A 20,439-nucleotide genomic window follows, 5' to 3' on the forward strand; every position below is an offset into this window, starting at 1 on the left:
TTTGTATATGAAATAATTTTTTGTACTTTGTAAAATACGGAGCCCATTGTACCTTCAGCGATTTGAGACTGTATACAGTGCTTCTTTTATAACTGGATTCTTTTAACTTTCATAAAGGTTACATGCCTTACATGCACTAACCACCCCGAATTAAATTTATTTCTTAAGAAAGAGCATCCCTCATTTACTGTGAAATAAAACTCATCGTGTAGTGCGTAGCACTAAGCAGGCAACATTCAGGATTTATATATGAGACTAAAAGCTCAAGAGTAAAACAGCCCATGTGGTGCCCTGGTTCTATTAATGCCATCACTGCCCTTTGCATAGAAGGTTACCAGAGACATTGGACAAACTGGCATGAGCTTCTGGGTTCTGGACATGCTGCTGCAGAGTTTAGGTAAGAGACCTGAAGCCACTGTTTGTGCTCTAGTGAGCTGTGTGAAATTGGTGAGGTCCTTTACATCATCTGGGTCACAGTTTTACCACCTATGGTATGTGACAATTTGTGAGAATTTTAAGCAGGATGAAGTGAACTCTGGTTGGGTGGCTGGTTTTTCTGCTTCAGGAAATTGTTAAATATCACATGGGGATCAGTGATTTCAGTTCTGGACAACACTTCTTCTACCTAAACCCTTGGAGTTTACCTTGGGGACCTTAGCTACATCTCAACATGTAGCCAACAGAATGCACATTCTCATCTCGGGGCTGAACCTCTAAGTCTCTTGATATCCAGGAGCCCTCTATGAGCCAGGCAAAAAGGGCCCATTGAGCCTTCAGATCTTCTCAGTCTAGAGGGCTCATGTGATCCAGGCAAGGGTTGGTCCCAGGCCTCTCTTCTTAATGGCTGGTCCTGGGACCTGCCATTCTGCCCCTGTTGTGTCCCTGAGTTTCAGTCACAGGGGAAACAACTGAGATTAGGGATTGAGCACAAGAATATCCAGATGCCCTTCATGCCTCAGATCTTAGCTGTGAAGGGGAGAAAAGCACTGGACTCCAAGGAAGAAGGACTAGGGCCTGGCACTGTGTCAGAGGCTTGACCGCCACCAGCCCCCCACCTTGGCACCTGTGACAGAGCCTGTCCGTGGCTGGGCTCTTGAAAGATGCAGATCTCAAAAGGAGCACATTCATACAGGTCTCACTCCCCAAACCCTTTGGCCCGAGTTCTTTATTCTCACTTCCCAGTGGCTCTCCTCCAGAGCTAGAGCTTATACTGTGAATGGTATGGCAGGTTTGCTTCTCAACAGAAATGGACATTTCTAGATATTTCATTGGAAGTTCTTTTAAGAGTTGTTAAGTAACCCCATCATCCTATAAAGAATTTCTGAACAGTCTCAAGCTGATAGCCGGGAAATGCCTTCAGCAGCAGCAACAGACGCTATGAATTAAGCAAAAAATAAGACAGTATTGCTGAAGAGATAGAGCTTAGAGCAGCACTGTAAAATAGGTACATATTGGGAGCCATATAATGTATGTTTCTTAATATTATTTCATTTTTGAGAGAGGAGGGGCAGAGAAAGGGGGAGACGGAGGATCTGAAGCAGGCTCTGCACCAACAGCACAGAGCATCACTCAGGGCTCAAACCCTTGAGCCAAGGGATCCTGACCTGAGCTGAAGTTGGATGTTTAACCAGCCAAGCCACCCAGGCACCCCTATAATGTATCTTTTTTAAAGTAAAAAGAAATAGATGGAATTAATTTTAATAACATTTCATCTTATTTTCAAGATATTTTATTTAACCCAGTGTATCAAAAATATTTCAACATGTAATCAGTACAAAAAATTATCAACACTCTGTCTTCATGCAGTTTACCCATTGGGCTTGGCCTCACTCAGGCTCAGTCCCAGAAGTAGTATTTCCATCTTATAGATGCTGTCAGGCCCATCCGTTTTTATGACCTGATGTATCCAACAGAACCCAAGTCATCATGGGCAGTTTCAGATGTCCCTCTTGGTGTAACTTGGTCGAATGTTCTGTCTCTACCAGAGCCTAGTAACATGCCATAAACTGCTTCTCAAAATGTACGTAATCCACAGTCACTGATAACGTGGCCCTGCTGTGGCATCCCAGAGGCCTATTTTGGGATTCTCCCACTGGGCTTGCCATAAGCTCCATGCTATTACATCTTTCCTCTTCCCACTGCTGACATTTCCAACACCTCCAGCTTCCAGGCTACCATGCCCGGACCTTTTTCAGAGCATTTTCCTGTCATGGGACCCCACTCCCCATAGCTGGCAGCTTTTCACGTCACCCAGAATAATATGTTGCCTCTAACCCAAAGATGGTTGCCAGGCACTGTGCTCTCTTCACCATGTCAAGAGATACAATATGCAACAATTTATCTTATTCTTTACTTTTGCTTCCTTTTACTGACCACTGAACCACTTAAAAAGTTCACTAAAGTGGCAGGTCCTTAGGTCTTCATAGGTTTTATATGCTGTACTTGGAAGTGCATGTGACTTAACCATGGCCTCCAGCTTAGGGACACCTCTTACTCATCCTGCCTAATCAGCACCGGGTCAGGATCGGTGTGACATTCTATGGGATGTCCACATGGTCCTGACCTCTTAGGATTAAGACAGAGGGAAAGGCAGTTTACACAACCCTGAGGCAAAACTGTAAATGAATATTGTTGCCCATCCCATGTGAATAGGAACTGTTTCTGATCTTTTCTAATTGGAATGGAAAAGAACACATTGACCAAGTGACTGCAAACCACATACCTATGGCTTTATTAATCTGCTCTAGCTATCATTCCATGTCTGACACACAGCAGGGCTCCTACTTGGTTATACCTGAGGCAGTCTGTCTAGTCTTGCTCCAAGATCCAGCCGATTCATGCAGAGGTCAGATGGGCAAATTAAATGGAGAAATGGTAAGGGACCACGACCCCTTCATCCTTTAAATTGTTAATGGTGGCATTAACTTCTGTCACATCCCCTGGTATAAGGTGAGTTTTTTTATTTTCTATCTTGGGCAAGGCAAAGGAGCAGGGAAATGGCAATTTCAGAAATTTGTACTTGGCCTTCTCTACTGAGATTTCTCCCACCCAGTAAGCCAGTGACCTGAGGTGGGGATCCCTTCAGGCCAGAGCATGTAAGTTCTAACTAAGCAGTCGGGTACAAGGGCCTTCTGGGCAGCTTCGTGGACCCAGCAAGCCAGACCTTAGCCACAACTCCACTTTCTACCTGACCTCCACAGGCCTCCTTCTAAAAAAGGGCCCACGATGACACTTTGAGTCTCCAGATGTTAATGTCAACTAAACCTCTGTGTCTGCTAGTCCCCTTTCTTTTGTGAACAGTCACCCAAATACATTTCCCACCTTTGGGGAAAAACTCCAGGAACCATCACTATACATACTTGTTGCTGTTTTGCGGAGTCCTTCTTACTAGACACTGGCCTCCTCTTCAGTCAGTGGGTCCCATATCTGCAAATTGGTTCAGGTCTGGGGACTGAGCAAGAGCCCAAGAATTTCCCTTGCGCCTGCCTCCTGCACCTCCATTCCTGTCTGCTTTTTAAATTGCAGGTATTGGGGTGCCTGGGTGGCTCAGTCAGTCGAGCGGCTGACTTCGGCTCGGGTCATGATCTCACGGTCCATGAGTTCGAGCCCCGCGTCGGGCTCTGTGCTGACAGCTCAGAGCCTGGAGCCTGTTTCAGATTCTGTGTCTCCCTCTCTCTGACCCTCCCCCATTCATGCTCTGTCTCTCTCTGTCTCAAAAATAAATAAACGTTAAAAAAATTTTTTTTTAAATATTTAAATTGCAGGTATTAAGCAGAGCCTTATTGGCTGCCTGGTTTGCCCCTAGGGACACCATGCTCTGTTAGCTTTCTCCGCAACTTTCTATGGGTTGAGCCCCCTTTCCTGCCCCTCTGTCATTACTGGCCTTACACAATGTATCCATTCCAGCACACCCACTTTTGCCAGCTTCTTTAATTTCTTCTTTACCATCTGCCAGGAAAACTCGGGTATTTCCATTTCACTGAGTGTTGGCCACTGCTTTTTCCAGGCTTCTAAGAGCCACCCCAGCAGAATCTTCCCCATCCTCTAGTGGCCCATCTAGGGTATTAAATCTGTGTCTCAGTAGAGTGCCCCCAAATCCCTGAATGCTTGCTTTTCCAGTCTCACACCCAGCCCCCTTAAGCATTCCCAAAATGCAATCCCAGGAGCATTCCCCTGGCTCCTGCCAGTGTCCGTGATAGTTACCATTCTTTCATGTAGTGTCTCTTTCCTCCATTATCAGGCCCAGTGTGTCCCCAGCTGGATTAGTCTGGAATTCAACCCTAATTACTGTCCTAGGCTACCAGGAGAGGAAGTGGGGGCAGCACCTGAGAGGGTACCTGTTGCCCAGCAAGGGTGAGGCCTCTGTGGCATCTTTCAGCACAGCAGAGATGGGAGCTCTTAGGAGGAGGGATGGCCGTCTCTGCAAGCATCAAGGGTCAGGAAGGCTGCAACACCAACATCTTCAGGGGCATCCATCCTGATGTCTTTAGCTCATGTTTCAGGGTTCCAGTTTTTCCCCACCAGGGCCTGACCTTCACATAACTACCTTGGCTGAGCAATCAGACTTATCTGTGTAACTCTTATCTCCAGCCTGCCTCTCAGCTATATCTGTTCTCCACTGCCAGAGATAAGGACTTCTTTGTAAGCTACCGTGGAGGCCTGCCGGCTCTCACACCTCCCTGTTAACTGCTTGTCAGTGGCCCATAGTACCTCTTCATCCCTCTGCAGAACATCAGCATGAGTTCACAGTAACCAGCCAACTTTTTGAGGGCATTGTTCCCAACCCCCTTATTTTTCGAATGCCTGGATTATCACACCTACCTCAACATTCTTCTCCTCCAGGAAACTGGAAAATTCCCAATGAAATATTCCCAGTGAAATATTTGAGCTGCTACCTTGCTTTAGGGACTATCTGGGGCCCCCATCAACCAGGACAGCATCCTCCTCCCCATCCGCTGTGACAGTCCCAGATCCCCATCTTGCCACTGTTTCCTCAGACTGCTTATGTTAGTTCTGGTCCTTCCACTAAGACAGGACTCTGCATGCAAAAGACTGACAGGGGGAACAGGTATGAGGGTTAGGTGAGCAGGACACTGGTCAGGGAGCGGGGTGGGGTGGGGGCGGTGAGAGGGACATCAGTGATGTAGGTTTGACCCCTGTGAACAAGAGACAAGAGGATGGAAGGTGGGGTGGAAGAGTCTTGGGCTGCAGTTCAGATCTAAAAATAGCAAGGCCAGTGGGGAGCCCTGTGTGCCAAATGCCCACCAGGGAAATCTTGTATCTCCCTAGAAGAAACCCACCTTAGTCACTGGCTGACAGCAGCCTGTGGGCCTCAGCATAAAAACTGTGACGGCTATCGGAGCACAGTCGCGGGGGCTAGTCTGAAATCTGAGAGGTGCATTTTCATGGCCACCACCCAAGGTCTAGGTACTTCTCTTTTGGATCTCTAGACCCAAAGGAACAAAGGTGTCAGCGTTTTCTACCTGAAGGCAGTATATACTGAAGCTTCTGGCTCTGTCACATACTAGCTTTTTTGGCCTAACTTCTCTGAGCCTTATTTTCCTCACTTATAAAATGGGGATGAAAGCTGTGTACCTGGATAAAAGTACCCAGGACAAATGGATTCTCAACATAGCATTGATTGAATCAGATTTACTCAAATATGTAATAAACACCTAGTACAGCCTGGGCATGGGCACTCTTTCAGTCTCAAGAAGTCTCTGGATGAGTAAGATACAGCACAGGCCCAAAGAGCTCACAACCAAAAGAGACAGACCATCTGTGGTGTGCAGAATAAAGCCCCCCATGCCCGAAGACGTGTGCATCCAAATCCCCAGGATTTGTGAACATGCTACATGACATGGCAAAGGACAATTAAGGTTGCAGATGAAATTAAGGCTGCTCATCAGCTGACCTCAAGGTCATCTTGGATGGGTCCAGTGTTATCACAAGGGTGCTTATAAGTTGAAGGAGGAGGCAGAAGTGAGTGGCAGAGAGATGCAACATGAGAAACACGGCCAATCATTGCAGGCTTTGAAGATGTAAGGGGCCATGGGCCAAGGAATGTGGGCAGCCTTTGGAGGAAGCTGGAGGAGGCAAGGAAACATTCTCCCCTGAAGCCTCCAGAAGGAATGCAGGCCTGCTGACACCTTGAGACCCATTTGGACTTCAGACCTTCAGAACTGTAATATATCTGTTTATTTGTTTTGTTACAGAAATTAACCCACTTATTATAGGCTAGCTATGTTTCAAATAGTAGAGCTTCTACTGGCCTGCCAACTCCTTCAGTCTTCTGATGGCTGACTTTACTGTAACAGGAGAAGTGGTGTTGTAGGGCCGGGCACCACTGGCTACCATTTTCATGCAGGAACCACAAGGCCAGATCCCCACAGCTCACCTCTTCATCTTGGTTTTGCCACAGAAGGAGCAAGTGTCCTTGGTATGCTGACTTATTTCTTATTTTCTTCACCATTTTCCTGAGGGAGGCACCATAACAGGTCCCATATTTACCAATGATTCCAACCTTCTTGGTGCATTTAACCATGTTGCCACAAACTAGATCCGAGCCCAGAGAGCAATAAATCTGTTGTTTTAAGCCACTAAATCTGTAGTAATGTGTTAGAACAGCAACAGGAAACTAATACAGCATGACACAAATGCCCCACAGTGATGTGTGCAGTGACAGAAGTGTGTGCAGGGCACAGGAGCCTAGGACAGGGACACTGGATGCGGGATGGCCCAAGGAGAGGCAAGAGGGAGGCAGAGGGCTGAAGTGCCATGGGAGATGTGGGCTTCAGGGGCTGTGCTTGCAGGGGGTTACTGCAAGACCCTGGGGGGCTGGGGCCACTCACACACATACATGCAAACACATCCTGACACACAGACAACAGACAAGGGCATGCATGTTCACCATGTACACTTGCACATGTACCCACCCTAGTGTCACAGGCACTTTATGTGCACACTGACACAAGCCCACGTGTCACCTAGAGTCCACCAGTGTTTGGCATCCTCTCTCAACATCCACATTTCCTAGGGGCAGCTGAGTTTAGCAGGTGGGGCTGGGGGTCCCTGCTGTGACCCTATCACTTGAGACGTCACCAGTGCGAGGCAGCTGGGAGTTATTTCTCTGCTGGGGCTTCAGTATGTGAGGTGCCACGGCAAGCCTGACCATGCACACGTTCCCCTCAAACCTCCTACTGTAGGATGGAGCCTACTATGAATGAGCTAGTCACCCCAAATCAGACTGTCCATCTTCCTGTGCATTTGTCTGCCCATGATTCATTCAGTCAACATGCTTTTATTAGTAGTTGCTATGTGCTGGTGCCCGTTCTGGCTACTTTGGACCCCAAGTAAAATAAGCCATTATCCGTACCTGCAAGGTATGATATCTAGCATAATTGGAGCTGTGACCTGGTGGGACAGCTAGGGTCCTGCAGAAACCTAGCTAGGAAACCTGCAGGGTCCTAGCTAGGGTCCTGCTAGTCCAGCCCTGGGTGGGCATCCAGAGAAGACTTTCCAGCATGAAAAACTGATGTGACTACAGTCATTTCAAAATAGAATCAGGGAGGCCACTACGGAGAAACGGCCTTACCTGCCCTTGTTTGAACTGGGCAAAACAGCAGTTGTTTTAAGCGATTGTCCACAGAGTCAACAGGACAGCAGGCATCCTGACCAAAAACTGTTGGTTGTGGACTTTCTGAAGACAGAGCAGTACCAGGAATAGTTCTGTGTGTTAACAGAATAGTCAGTGCACACAGCAGTGCAGCCTGTTTGTACCAAGTCATGGAATTACCAGCCTTCCTCCTTCCCATAAAACCCCTGGCTTTCACCTAAAGGCAAGACGCTTCACTGGTTACTGCCAGAATCTGTGCTCCCCAAACTGCAATTCTCTGATCCCAAATACACACTCGTTTGCCTCTTGTCGTGACTATTTTCAGGTTGACACCTGAATAAATGACATTTATGCTAAGTCTTAGGCCAGGAAGGAGGTAGCTGGGCGAAGAAGTCTCCATGGTTTGGAGAGGTCAGATGACCTGCCCCGGTCAGACGATAGCGTCTGATGGAGATGGGTTCAGACCCAGGCTTGAGCGACTATGTCCTGGTCTCACCCTCCCCAGCCATCTTACTTCAACCAGGCCCATCTTGGGGCCAGAGAATGGACAGTACAGGGGACCTGAAACCTCTACCTCCCACCCAGCCAGGCCGGGCCACTCAGAAGGTCATTCAAGGCCAAGAGCACACTTCTATGACCTCACCCTCCTGGGGACTGGACCAGGACATAAAGTTTCCTCTGCTGGTGGAATGAGCTAAGGCCTCCAAGGAGAGGACAGAGGGGCCCACAGCCGACTCAGCACCCTTACACCCTCTCCGCACAAGCTGTCCACCCCACAGACCACCTGAGAAGCATATATCTCTATCCGAAAGCAAGGGTTCCTGCCAAGAGGAGCACAGGCCTGGCCCAGCTTGCCCCCCACTGTCACACAGCTCAGCAAAGCAGGGCCTTCCAGGAAATGCAGGCCTGGCCAGAAGAAACAGAGTTCAGGGCTTAGAACAGGGATGCTCATGTGATCCTGATGAGAGCTGGTCCCGTCTGAGCCTATTTCCTCATCTGAAAGTGAGGTTGGGCTCGTTTCTCTTAAAGCTTCAGCAGCTGTGATGCTCTTTTTAGTGTCTGCTCTACAGTCTCTGGCCCCATTCCAGCCTAAGGGTTGCACACCAGATGCCTGGTCCCTGCAGAGAGTCCCCGACTCTGGCCTCAGAGATCCACCTCCTCACTCCCCACAGGTCCCCCGAGGTTCGAGGTTCAGTGCAGCCCCAGCCAGAGGAATGTGAGCCATTCCCGGCATCTCCTCCCCTGTGGCCAGCCCAGAGAGGGGCTGGGGCCTCTGGGCCATTCTGACAGGAAATTAGCTGGGCCTGGCCTTCCCCACTACCAGCTGCTCTGCTGACCCTGACCCCATGTTTTCTGAAACCTGATACTGCAAATTTCAGAGCCTCTTCTCCATTCCCTAGGAGGCCTGGCTGAGCTCTGTGTCTAACCTCCAGCCTGCATGCGGGTTAGCCTTCCTGCCCTGGAAACTGCAGCCCTGCTATGACCCTAAGGAGGCCCTACTCTCTCTAGGAGAGTAGTATCCTCATGTCTAAGGCTCAAGGCAGAACCCATTGTGCAGAGTGGCTACAACATGGCTTGGAGGGAGGCAAGTGAGAGGGGATGTGGAAAGACCACTTAAGTGGCTGTTGTGGTCCAGGAAACAGTGACAGTGGTTTGGACTAGGAAGGGACAGCAAAGATGTAAAGAACTGTACAGAGTCCTAAGTTATCGAGGACGTAGGATGAAACAGGTGGTGGTCTGGCCATGGAGGCTGCAGGGAGATGTGTCTGAGGCCCCCTGGGTTCCTAAGTTGCACAAGGGGATGCCTGGTGGTGCCTCTTGGGGGGCGGGGTGAGGGGGCAGTGATTACCAGGGGCTGAGCAGGGCTGTGGGAGAAGAGAATTGACCCCAAGTTTGGCCTTGCACCATGGAGGCTGTGATGACTTTCAGATGTCCTAGTGAGCATCTGTATACAGAGAGGAATAAGCTGGAGATGAACCCTAGGGAGGCAGAAAAATAGATGGTAACCCAAGCAGAGACACGGTGCCACCAGTGAGAGTTCAGAGAAGAGGAGAGAGCCAGCCCGCGCCCAAGGACAGGAATGCTGGCTGGCCGGTGACGGGTGGACCTAGAGGGAGCGGCAAGGAGCAGCCTGTGATGTAGGAAGAAACCAAGAATGCTGTGCCTGCAAGGACCGCAGAAGGGCGGTTCAAGAGTCCGCTGCTGGAAGCTGCTGGACGACTACGAAGAGGAAGACTGAAGTGTCCCTGGGTCACAGGCGACCTAAGGGCGCGCGTTCTAGGGGAGTAAGGTGCCCAGAAGGCAGGCTGCAGTGGGCAGGGAGGCCATGAGAGGTGAGCAGCAGAGAGGCAAGGGGAGGAATTGCCCTGTGCACGGGCGGGAGCTGGGGCAGCGGATGGAGGGCTGTGGAGTCAAAGGCTCTGGCTTGTTCGCTTTTAGGGCGAGGGAGATGCGAGCGTGTTTAAATGCAGCCGAGGAGGGCCCTGTCACCGATCGGGCTCATAATAGCCGCGGAAGCAGGGATGACCACCAGAAAGGTGGCTTGGAGCCAGCGCGGGGCTTGTGAGCCTCACTGCGCCCCAAGGCTGAGCTAGAACGCCACGCGAGCGCGGTATCGGGCGCGCCGTTGTCCTCCCTGCCCCACGCTCCACGCTCCACGCTCCACGCCGCTGGCCGGAGGGGCAAGGACGCGCCGCTTATGCGCGCGCGCGCACACACACACACACACACACACACGCGTACGACGGGAGGCTTGGGTAGCGCGGCGTGAAACTCTGCCCCAAAGCGGTCGTCTGTATTGGAGATGACGGTCTTAGACAGTCACGCACTCTGTCATCGTCGGAGAGCACGAATGTGAAGTATTCCTGAGAAGTCAGGTAGCATCCAGCGCCAGCTTCCATTCTGAATGACGGCAAGCTACTCTTGTACTACGTTTTCCACTCACAGGTTTTCCGTGAAGCTTGCCGTTCGCCTCCGCCTGGAAGGCGCCGGAGCCAGAGCCGCTGCGGCCCCGCGGCCCCGCGGCCCCGCGCTAAGCCCCGCTCCGCGAGACACACGCCGGCGCCTGGGCTGCAGGGCGGAGCCTGATGGCCACGTCGCCGCAGTGGTCCTTCCTGTGCGCGGCGCGTCTGAGCGGGCACCTCACCCGAGGCGGACGCGGGAACACCGGTCGTGAGCGGGGAAGAGGGGTCGCCCGCCTCGCCTTTCCCGAGCTCTCAGCAGCTCCTGCCAGTCCCCCTCTGGCTTCATTTTCTCACCCCGTGTCTCGTGCTTTCCCTCCAGCCTGTCGGCCACTCCGCCCAGGGCGCCCGTGCTGCCTGTTGTCTGGAGCCGACAGCACTGGCCGGCCGCCCCGGACCCGGTCTCTTCCCTGCCCCCTCCCTGGATGGCTGGGGCACAGTCCCGTATGGTCGTCGCAAGTCCGGCCTAAAACTCTTGCCGAGCCCCAGCTGTGCCTGCTGACGCCTCCACGAGCACCCGAGCGTGGGGCAGGTGCACCTCCTCTCCCTGCACTCCCTGCCGGCCCAGAAAGAAACTTTGCTTCTGTTCCTCAGAAAGAGAAACCCCGTCCTTACGCTTGCCCTGGCCACGGGCTGAGTTGTCTTTGACGGAATGTTCCCTACTCAGCCACAGCTGACCCTGCCTTCAAAGTACACCCTAAACCGGACCTCTTGTCCCCTTCGCTACTGCCGGCCTGGGCCGTCTCCCACCTGGGTTTGTGCAGGAGCCTCCTAAGGGGTCTCCCTGCTTTACAGCGCCCAGGGGGCGCCCTTATAAATGTAAGCTCACGGCATCGTCTGGCCAGCATCCTCCAGTGCTGCTGCCTCTTCCTTGGACCGGAAGTCTCCACGTCCTTACAACGGCTTACAAAACCCGGGGTGATCCCTCGCTCTGCTGCCCTTCGATCTCATCTCCTGCCGTGGGCCGCTTGCTCACCTTCATCAGCCACCCACCACAGTTGTCCTGCACTCTTCCTAGGACACTCCTCCCCTGGACTTGGCAGAACTCACCCCTCACTTGCCTCCATTCTCCCCCAGAGATGCTCCTTGCACATCCCATGCCTGACAGCACCCAGCCCTGGCCTTGCACCCTGCACCCCTCTCCTGCTCTGCTGTGTCAGCAGCATCACCCCCTGGCACACAGCTGCCTCCCTGGCTTCCTGAAGGCAGTAACTTCCTGTTTGCAGCCCGCCTGTCAGCACATAGAAGCATGGTGGAGGCACAGACACGCACGTAAATAAGCACTTGGTAAAAACTTGTGGGAGGAAGGAGCCAGAGTAGCTGAGAGAATGGCCACTGGTCCCGGAGGAGGAAGCCCAAGCCTAACGGGAAGACAGACTGAGAGATCCACCAAAGATGGAGAGAAGAGCCACCCTTCCTGACCTGCCAGTTCCAATATGCATGGGGCCTGAATGTCGGTGAGGTCTACAAGGTTGCCTGTTTTATCCTTAACTGCCTCCCACCTCTTTTCTGATGATACGGGTTTCTCTTCCTTGCAACCAAAATAGCCTTGGCTCAAGCACTGCCCTTCCACCTACCTTCCACATCTCCACCCTACAGCTAGCCTCCCAACCATCTAGACATCTAATCATCTGTCTGCAAGTCAAATAGCCCACTGGGCCCTTCATGCCCAAGAGTGCCTACCTGCCCAGAGTCCACCCATCCACCCAATAGATAGAACCAACAACTGTCCCTCCACACATCAGCCCCTCAGAACACACATGGTAGCATGGGACCAGACCGTGAAGGGTCTCGAACACCAGGTTAAGGCAATCTGACTCTGTCGATAAATAGTGGGGAACTATGGAAGAATTTTGAGCGGAAAAGTTACGTGATCAAATCTGCATTTTAGGAATATAACACTGGCAGCTGTGAACAAGATGGATTAGAGGGGGGAATCTAAAGGCAGGAAGATCAGTTGTGGTAAGATTACAATATTGCAGATGATGAAACAGGACAGAAGCAGAGTGGCTAGGGAAAGGAAGCTTTGAGGAGCAGCCGTGGGCGCAGCCTGCCCAGATGGGGAACCATCTAATAGGCCTTGGCTTGGCAACCCCCAGGTGAGCCCAGGCACTGTGCTTGCCCCAGCTGTCACTCAGCTGGGGCCTTGCCTCCTGCATGTTTGGCCCCGGAAGTTCAGGACAGGCAGTTCCTAGGGGCCTAGCCCAGGAGCAGTTCTTTCTGGGACCATCTACAGAGTAATCTATCCTATAGCTCAAGCCCCTGAGCAAGTGATATTTCCAGAGTACGCTGTCACCCACCAACTCCAGTGTCAGAGCTCACCCCTGGCTGCAGAAAGCTGGGGCCTCTTCTCTGTTAATTTTCTCCAACTCCTCAGAGGCTGGGCTTTAGGCCCAGTGAAGTCACAGTTTGGGAGGCAGCCCTGGCTCCCTGCCGCCCACGGAGGCTATATTTGGAGCAAGACAACTCCCTACAGACATAGACTAGGGACCCACCCTACAGCACTGCCCCAACCAATTTTACCAAGTAGCCAAACAGTGTGGGTGTCACTTGCATTTTTACTTGTTTGCTTATTCATTCATTCGTTCACTCATTTATTCATTCCACCTGTGGTTACTGATCCCCTAATATGGTGTGACAGGCACAATGGATGTATGGTGAGCATGTACATGTGTGTGAGTATATATGGGTATCGTGTTGAAATGGGAATGGCAGAACATACTTTCAGTACCCTTTCTCAGGGTTCAACAGTGTCAGTGACTCAGGATCAGGTGTAAATGGCATCTGTGGGCACCTGCGTGCATGTGCATGCAGGCACGTGCTCTGAGAGGCAGCTATGACTCAGCTGCACATGTCTGTATGTACCTGTGCAGATAGGGCTGTGCATGGAGGCACGAGCTCTTGCCCCCAGGAGTGGGGGAAGTGGTTGAGACTGACTCAGCTGCATATGGTGACTGGATGCCCACAGCCCGGCTGTGACTTTACACCTTGCTCACTTGCCAAGCCAAACAGCCAGTGTTGGGTGCAAATATTCTGCACAGAGTGTGCAGGGATGAAGTCCCAAGTCAGGAGCCTCTGGTAAGCAATCTGGGTCCAGCTGCATCTGTCCCTCCACTGGTGTAGGGCCCCCATCTTAACCTCTCTGGCCTGGCCTCCTGGAGGCTCAGAGACTATGCTGCACGTGGACTCCTCCATCACCCTCGCCCACCAGTCCCAGGTTTATGCACATTGAAACCAGGCCCACAGGTACAGAGCTGCCAGCCATCCCGTCCATGTTTCTACCACACCTAAAACCCCTCCTGTTTCAGCCATGATTGCATCTTTCTCCATCTGCACCCAGTCGCAACCTTAGCAAGCACAACCCCGGAAGCATTTCCAGGCTCTGGGGCTCCAGACCCACTGCCTCAGCTATGGCCCTGCCTGGTCCCTCCCTGTCTTCTTCCTCTGTGCTCCTTGCCCTGTCTATCCCTGGCCGTCTCTCTCCTTATCTGGCCAACGGTCTATCTTTGTCTCTTTCCGAGGCCGACTGTCTGCAGCGGAGGCTTCACAGGAGTGGAGGTGCTGACAGAGTGGGGGTGTGGGGCTGCCTCTCGGTGTCCCTTCTTGAGCCTTATCAGGAAAACTGAAGTTACTGCTCAGGGCTCAGACTGGAATTTCGCCCTGGATGACCTTGCTCCGTGTGCTGGGGCCTCCCCGGGGACAGCCAGGGTCAGACCAGTCAGGAAACAGGCCCCTGCTTGTTGGCTGCTCCCCCTCCCTCCTAACCCACTCTCATCCCAGCCGTGGCCCCCTGCCAAACCTGTCCACAGAGGACACAGAGGGGAGAGGGCTGCCCCTTCCTAGGCTCTTACAGGAACAGGCCCCAGGCTGTGTGTGTGCCTGCGGCAGTGAGGAGGGGTGAATCATGACCAAAATGCCTCAAGCTACCAGTAGGGCACTCCTTAGACCCCCAAAAGGAAACCTCTGGGCCTGAGGAAGAAGGGGGCTCCCCCACCTTCTCCCCTCAATGGGCTTCCAGGCAGTCTGCCCTGTAGGCAGGTGGTACATGCCCAATGGCTAGGAGAAGCTCTGGAGTCAGGACCCCTGGTTTTTGTTCCCCATCCCTCTGCGCCTGCCATCTCCTTGGGCAACTGCCTAACGTCTGAGTCTTGTTTTCCCCATCTGTAAAGTAGGAAAAAAGCCCACTTTCTGGGCTTTGGAAGACATAATGAGATCGCCCACGGTTGGCTCCGCTATGCTTAGCTTCCATGGGTTTCCTCAATTCTTGGAGGGACTCGGCTGTGACCGCTGGCACTCCCTGCCACCCTGCTGAGACCGACGGAGGCGCGAGTGGGACACCTGGCGGGCGGGGTGGCCGGGAGCGCGACCGTGGCACACGCCTGCCACCTGGTGGCCCCCAGCGGAGTCGCCCAGGCCAGCGCCAAGGTCCCGGCTCAGCCTGTTTCGAGTGCCTGGGCAGGGGCTCATTTCCACAAAGGCGTGAACAGCTCGCTGCCCCTGGGTCTGGGCCAATTCACGACCTGCCATGGAAGCGGTGGATGGTGGGGGGGCGGGTGTGTCCCTCCTTCAAGCCAAAACCTAGGCCTGGAGGATTGCACCACAACCCTGATCGATTGTCTCTGGAGGGTGGGATCGTAGCGAGGTATTTTATTCTCTCTGCATACCTGCTTTGTCTCCATTTTCCACATTGGGTGTGTATTACTTTGTGAAATACTGCAAACGTTATTTTAAAAAAAAAATCACACAAAGAGGGAGAGAGGGTCCTAATTGGCCTGTCCATCAGAGAATTCTGGAAGTTTTGACTTTCTAGTATCTTTATTTTCATGAAGTCTCCCATGGTTCACTGGGAGAAATGGACACTAGGACTTGAGGCCCTGGGATTGACGATCCATCCTTCACATATGCTAGCATTAACTCTAAGCGTATCCTCAGCCCCAGAACAGGGTTGGGGTAAATGCTCTAAAGAGAGCAGAAATTCTGTAGAAAAGAGTTGTTTGCAGGTCAGTCACTGTTGTCTCCTCTGAGCCCAGGGGACTACATCCAGGACATATTTGAGGACAAGGATGTCTTCCCAAAAGTAGTCATTAAAAAGCCAGCCTTTACTAAGGAGCTACTAGGTGCCATGTGCTGGCAATACAGCCATGAGGGGGGCGTCCTGCCCTGAAGGGGCTTTGGGCTTATCTCTGAGAAAGAGCAGGAGTGCAGTGGGAAGCCTCACCCTACAGGCATTGAGACAGAATCAGCAAAAACATCAGAAGTAGTGTAAGGGGTAGCTCCTGGGTGAGGCCCTGGGAGGAGTGTGGAGAACAGCTCTGGCTTCCACAAGATCCCAGAGGGGAAAGCAGAGGCTGGGGGTCCTGGGAGGTGGCAGTCCCAGGCCCTTTAGATCCACTTCCAAGCCTAGCTGCAGCCCTCCAGAGGGCTGTTACATCTGGGAAGTGGGGGGTCTTCACGGACAGGAGCCCTTGCCTAGGACCTCAGCCATTCAAACATCTGCCAAGCACCTGCCTTTGCAGGACACTTCAGAAGTGACACCTGACCATGGAAAATGCAGAGCGCTCAAGATGTCCCCAGACTCTCCAGTAGCTCTGCATGATCACCTACCTCAGTCACCTGCAGAATTTTCTCAGAACTTGCCAGTTCTCCAGCAAAATCCCCATTATGTGTCCTGGCCCAGCCAAGATGGAAAGCCCCTCATCACATGACTTTGGAAACTGCACTAGGATGAATAATGGCAGGCGGGGCGGCGGGGAGTGGGGGTCAGGAGAATAGTACATCTCTGTGATGTGAAGAAATCTGAGCAGGTCCTTATTCTCTCACCAGTTAAGGACAGATGAATATCATGTGCCTCCAGATATGACACCCTCAGAAGGACATATTACCTGTGCGGGACTCCCTCTGAGAATACAGAATCTAACTCAAAAGTGACACAGTAAGGTAGAACCATGAGTAGAACCCAGGTCTGTTGTCACTCTGAAATCCAGCCTCTTTCCAGTACTTTTGGAGGCCAAGCCCTGACTACTTGTAATCTCAGACCGAGGGCAGCCACTCTAGAAAGAACTCATCCACCCTGTCCCTTTAGCCGTCTTACAGCTAACTGCTTTGGGGAGTACGGGGCCTTGGGACTCAGGGATGAAAGCTTCCGCTTCTACACACTTTTTTGGATTCCCTGTGTGTTCCTGGCAAACAAATATTTCAGACACAAATGGGAACAGAGAGCCCAGTTTGGCAGCACTGGACAGTGGTGCTGCTTCCCCCTCTTCTCAAACAGGAGGAGAGGGCTGGGCCTGGCTTATGAGGGTAGCAAAGCTACAGATGAGTGTGGAGGTGACAGCAGTCCCAGCACCCTCAAAACTAGCCTGTGGGTTCACAGTGCATCTTCCCAGGGAGCTGGCCCAGGATGGCCCATCAAGAGAGCAGAGCACCTGAGATCAGAGTGGGGAAAAACACGCGAAGTGTGGTCCAGGGAGGCCTGCTCTCAGAGACCTAGTGTGGGTGGCCGTTCCAAGCAGTGTTGGCCGAGGGGAAGAGGCAGGGTGACATGGGACAGGAAATGAGGGGTTCAGATGGGAAGGAAGGGTCAGCTGCTAGCCTCAGGGACTGCTAGACAAGCTTGCCTCTCCCTACACTTCACACCTTGCTGGCTCTCAGCCGGGTTCTGTGGACTGCTCTTGAGGAGGTGGACATAAACAGGGAGGGAGGCCTGCATTCCTGTGGGCAGATGACCCTAAGAAACAGTGTGCAGCATCTGAGTGGTGGGGATGGAAGAGGAATCTGAGGCTAGCCCTGGTTGGAACTCAGCGTCCACCACAGCTTAGCCTCTGCACAGGGCCAAAGACTCAGCGACCTCAGGCCAACAGCTGACCATAGGACAAGAGTGGTCAGGGCCCTCCCTCCATAGAAAGGTGAAGCCCGGACATGCAGTTTGGCCGGGCGATGGATGACAGAAGCACATTGAGAAAAACATGTTTGATGTACAAATGTAAAGAGGAGGCAGGGGGTGTAAAGAACCGCATCCTAGAAGAGAGGCATTCCAGTGTGGATTTGACTCCTTCCAGGTCCTTCTCTGCAAAGTGAGGGGTTTAGACCCACTGACCTCTGGGGACCAGCCAATTCTAGCGTTCTAGAGGCACTACAGTTACTATCTGTACAAGTTGATACATTTAACTTATATAACAGCTTCCCATTTCCAGCATCCCTTATGATGGTCTTTTGCAATCAACAACCACCCCTACCTAGATCACTATAATTCTGGCTTGGAAATCCACAGATTACCTTTGCCAGTTCTGGAAATTAATATAATTACACAGACCGTTCTCTGGTTTCTTTGTTCAACATGATGTCTGTGAGATTCATTCATGTTGTTGCATCTCTCAGTGATGTGTTCTAATTAAAATGTAATATCCTTTGTATCACAGTTCATCAATCTACTCCCTGCTTATGAGCATTTGGGTTGTTTCTCGTTTGGGGCCGTCCTAAGCAAAGCTGCTGTGAACGAACCTCCTTGTAGGGTCTTGGTGGACAATGTGCCTCTTTTCTCCTGGGGGTGGAACTGCTGTGCACACATTGTCTTTAGCTTAATAGATCTCACCAAACAGCTTCCCAAAGTTGAGACGTGACTTTTAACGGGTCTCAAAATGACTATACAAATAAGGAAATACAAGAGAAGAAAAAAGAAACCTATTCCTTAAACTATTCCCAAGACTGACCCTTTCAATAAATTTTGAGCACCTACTATGAACTGGTGAAAGCTGGGCAGTGCCTCTTCCTCACGTCCACGTGGCCTCATGTTAACCTGATCCTCGCTCCATGAGGCAGCTGTGCTTTGCTGACACTCCTCTGAAGGTACAAGAGGCTCTGCCAAGTGGAACAGGCACCAGTACAAGATGTGACACCAGCTGGGCAGATCTGAATGCTCATTTCTTAGCAGCCGCTGAATGGTTCTGATGGACCCTCCCTCTTGTGAAAAGAAAATCAAGGTTGTGACAATCTTCCTATTTCACACTTCAGCAACCTGCCTCACAAAGACTTTAAAACACATTCAAAGCAATTCCCTTTAGATCTGTGTTTAAAAATGCAAATTTGTAGTTTCTGAAGCACAGCGCCCCCACACAGGCTGTGCCAAAGCTCCTGCCCTCCGCTCTCCACCAGTTCACAGAGCAAGCGGCCTCTTTCCCTCCCATTTCTACCAAAGAGGTCAACTCCTGAGACTCCATAAGGGGAAACCCTGACCCCTACTATTGTGTTCTGGACAACAGAATTTGCCTTTCCTGAGCAGGTTTTCTCAACCTTGACACTACAGACATCTCTGTCCAGATGACTCTTGGTTACAGGGAACTGTCCCATGAATTGTAGGATGTTCGGCAGCATCTCTGGCCTCTACCCACTAGATGCCAATAGCACTCCCAGTTTTAACAACCAAAAATGTGATCAGATATTGCCAAATGTCCCCTGGTGGGCAAAATCATCCCCTGTTGAGAACCACTACAGTACAGAAAGATGTTTAAAAACACCAGCCAGTGTGCTGTCTCCCTCTAGAAGGGAAAGAGCATGGGCCGCCTTAGTCCACCCTAGGTATTTTAATCTTGGCAACCATGTGAGACCAAAACAAAAAACCACACTGTTTACTCTGGTAAAACTGAAACAAAAACTAAAAGGCATAAAAAGAAAATTCGGGAAAGCAGAGTTAACAGTATTCAGAGGTTAACAGCAACAATGAGGGAGAAATCATCATCGTAAATTCCCGTCTGTGAATGCACACATCTGCCATGGTTTCCCACACGAGTGACTCAAGCACCAAACACAAAGCCATAGCTAACGTCATCACAGCACTGGTTCGGGGGTCCAAGCTCCAAACTGTGTTTGCAGGAAGCATCCCTAAACTCAAGTCCATCTCGTTATATGAAAATACACAAATGTACCCTACTGTCCTATTAAATCAGACAGTTTAAAATGCATGCTGTTCTGGTGTTTTTATTTTCTTACTCAGTCCATTTTACTAGAAAAAAAACATACAAAACATTTTTAATATATCTTAGAAAATTAGCAAAAAAAATTAAAGTTCAGCATATTACATTGTACAACATTTAGGTAAGAATGTTTGAAAATTATAAATATTTGTTCCCTCTCAACATAGGACATCATAAAAATACATTCTTAAAACTTTTTTCATGTATAATTCCTATAAATGATCATATCCATATTTATCAAGGAAAAGGCCTAATCATGACAAACATCCATATACTCCTGAAGTTTTCTGTACAGTAACTACAAAAGAAAAAGCAAGGGGTCTGGCAGCACGTTGACCCTTAAAACCTTTTTAAACATTAGGAAGAATTCAGTTAGTATCAAATTATCATTCCAAATGGGATTTACTGAGTTCATCTCTGTGCTGATTCCTAAGTATCTATCTTAGCCAAAGCCTGTTTAATAAGGTGTTTGCCTCCTTGAGATTAGTGCCACTAAAGCCAGGAAGTAACTCAGCAGCACTGCATTCAGCAGAAACTTCTGCACAACTGCATCCATGGACTGCGTCCTCTTAGCGGAGGCAAGATCCACACGTGGCCAGGGACCGCTCTGTGGGAGCAGCTGGTCAAAAGTATCCATGGCAACCAGCATGCCAAGGCAAGCAGACTGGCCACACACTCAAAGAAGGAAACATGCTGCCACAGGAAAGGAATGACCCCAGTCACTCAGGTTCTGATTATCCAGTAATCCTGACCCCACACCCCCATGCACCTCAACATCGGCAGCTGATGGCGGCCACGGTGCGGTTTGCATGCTGCCTCAATCCCACAAGGACCTGAGAGAGCTAAAGGGAATTTTCAGAAGCTAAAGTTTTCAAAGAGTAAATAAAAAGCTTGA

The 20,439-nt window shown here is 51.0% G+C and overlaps 1 pseudogene; it reads right to left on the minus strand.

Annotated features, from left to right (window-relative positions):
* Positions 1 to 5,978: 5,978 nt before the first annotated feature.
* LOC125916574 (60S ribosomal protein L37a-like) lies at positions 5,979 to 7,253 on the minus strand (annotated as a pseudogene).
* Positions 7,254 to 20,439: the final 13,186 nt, after the last annotated feature.

This window comes from Panthera uncia, chromosome D1, assembly GCF_023721935.1.
Source record: "Panthera uncia isolate 11264 chromosome D1, Puncia_PCG_1.0, whole genome shotgun sequence".
Lineage (NCBI taxonomy): Eukaryota > Metazoa > Chordata > Mammalia > Carnivora > Felidae > Panthera > Panthera uncia.